This window comes from Anneissia japonica, unplaced genomic scaffold, assembly GCF_011630105.1.
Source record: "Anneissia japonica isolate Jap-2015-1 unplaced genomic scaffold, ASM1163010v1 scaffold2652_len1590060_cov184, whole genome shotgun sequence".
Classification (NCBI taxonomy): Eukaryota; Metazoa; Echinodermata; class Crinoidea; order Comatulida; family Comatulidae; genus Anneissia; species Anneissia japonica.
Window position 1 is genome coordinate 154,721 of NW_022699919.1, and position 2,999 is coordinate 157,719.

A 2,999-nucleotide genomic window follows, 5' to 3' on the forward strand; every position below is an offset into this window, starting at 1 on the left:
GGACAGTTATTTTTATTACTTTTTTTTACTTTGTATGACAGTTATAGACATAATTATTTATGCACCATAAAAATACTTGTTGCTTTCATTAATTGCATCATTGGGGACAAACTAACCTCTACTAAAATCACACACCAAAGGAAGCTTAATTAAGGTCTTGTGTGGCATTGTTATGGTCTATGAAAGATACAATTATACCATGCATACGTCTATGAACTTTTCCCTCTCTTGAGGCTTGTAATTGATTCATGTGATATGAAACTTTAGTCCAATATATACTGTATTGTTGAATGATGCTTTGCCAACTGTCCAACCTGGCAACAATCTTACAAAACTGAGTAGCACTAGAACGGTGCTAAGTGGCTCCAACTCTGTTGATTGCAATTAATCACTATGTAGACTTACTAGGACTTACAACATGGGAGGTTGGAGACTTCTTGCTCAATGCAAAAGAATAAAAGTTATAGTATATTTCTTTTACTTTCGTAAAAAAAAGAAAAAGAAGTAACATTCTTAAAAAATAGGCGGGCGAAGCGAGCCTCACTTGGCTGAGGCAGCCGCCTAGGGGCCACAGGGGGGTCCAGAGGGCTTCTCAACAGACTGGTCACTCACCACAGAACCATTTACAATTTCCAAAAACCGTTGTGTGACAAAACAGATTCTCAAGTCGAAAGAAATCTATTCCAGGCGATCTGGTTAAAAATGAGCTGTTTTAAAACAATTTTATTTTGGTTCGAATGGTGGTATCGGCACTGACATCTGTGAGACAACTGATAATAAAGTGGTAAAAACGTACAGCTGGTATTGCGGAAGAGGGGTTATTTTCTGTGAGATTCTTTCTAGCTTGCAGGAGTGTGGGAGGCCATCCTGACTTCAGGAATTCTGGGAGACTTGGGATCCTTGGATTCTGACCAATCAATGGTATGTTATGCGTATGCAGGCTACAGAACAAACAGCAAATGATGCATGCACTGTGAGACAGAATGCCATGTTGCTCTTGCGTGCTGCTGTCATGTTCTGTTGACACCGTCCAGGAATCTAAAAATGAAATCAATTATTAATAACAACAATGCTCGGTATTAGCATCTTTAACAAACTGAAGAAACTGTGCGCCATTGGATAGATAATGACAAGTAAATACGCTGCAGTGTATTACTGTATGTACCATGGATTAGATCAAGACATCTAATGCTACATCATCTTACCAGGTACCTATTTATACTTCTGGGTGGAGATTAAACCAAAGATAATACATAGCAGAAGACAGAGCAGCTTCCCAATATAGATGAACATCCGTTCGAAAGGTATTGTGGGTACATGGAGAGCAATTTTACCCCGTCCACGCGGCGGCGCTATATAGTAATAATATAGGTGCCGCTCTGGTTTGTTTGTTTCCTGTAGTTTCTCCATTCAGTAAAATATTCAAATTTTACCCCATTTGCGGGAGGGCGGATGTTCCATCGATCTTAAAGCAAATATGCGGAACAGCTCATTCTTCTGCTATTTAAGCTCTTTGATTAAATCCACAACACTCTTTCACTGGCACTAGTCCCTCTTTTTCTGACCAAATAAATAATAACATGAACTGAGAGAGCCAAAAAGGACTGATAGCTAACATGACTTATTCAAGGATACGAACGTCACATTGAACAGGTGTGGGATTCAGACCCACAACCTCAAGGTTTAAAGCAGGAATTGTTTTCAAGAACATAATATACCAAAAACACAAAATAAATGTGGCATAAACTGTAGGCATATCACACCATAACCAACCTGAACAGCAGAGAATGCTTTGCAAAAATTGGGTGGGCAAAGTAGAATTTGTGTACATTATCCAAAACTGGGACTATGCCTACTTTCTCTATTGTCAATATCACCCTAAAGTGTAATACAGTACCTGGTAAAGAAATCTGCAAAAAAACAATTACCTTGTGAAAATGTTATGTATATTAAATATGGCAATATAATCAGATAGCAAGTCTCAATAGTATAGAAGCCTGAAATCATTGAGGAAAGACCTGCTTTGACAGTACCAAGGGATTATGTGTCCTTAATCGCAGCATATGTATGTTTTTGTTATCATTTCGTGTTATTAATATTAGTCAGAGTCAGCCCACCTAATATAATACTAACGCTAGTACAGGTGTAGGGTTGGGCTAGTCAAAGTTTCCTCACCTTTTACTAGGAGGTGTCTCGGTTTACCCGGAGCTAGGTTCATGGGTTGAACACAATATTATATAGTCAGGGTTGGCCTCGCTACCAGACTGGGGAGTCCCTGCTATTATTTAGCTAATTGAAGTATTTTTTTCAGGTACTGGGCCAGACATTTACCGGGACAGTATCTGAACACAGTGCTATGACAATTATCAATGACAAAATGAACATAAAACTCATCAAAATTATATTTCAAAATTATTCTGGATTACATGTTTGATGCAGGCAATGTTTCCATTGTGGTCCAGCATCTCAACACAATTACAAAAAATGCAACATTAAACAGCAAACCAATTAAAAAAATGATTTAGTTCAACACTTTCGAAGTCTACGAAATAAAATGATACAACTTTCTACCATACTAAAATGTGATTTTATATTAATTTTAACTCTGTATCCATAAGATTAAACAGATCAATGCTTCACTTTTTATGAGATTATCAGCAAACACATATTTTGTCTGTAGTTGTAGTATGTCAGTATTCTATATTTAGAATTTCACATGAATTGAGAGGGGCCGAAATACATAATCTGGCATAATTAGATCACAGAGCCATTAAACTAGCTCATGATTAGATCAAGACCTGAAGTTTCACCCTTACTCAGGTCAAATTTACGCTATTCACGTCACATTTACAAATTTACAAGGGACCACCTCCGACACTATCAATACTGTACTTTCACATTTATTATTCATTCACATGTTGTCCAATTTCAGTAACACATGGGAAAGATTAATAATTACTATATGCAATAGTATAGTAGTTTCATTTCATTTCATTTCA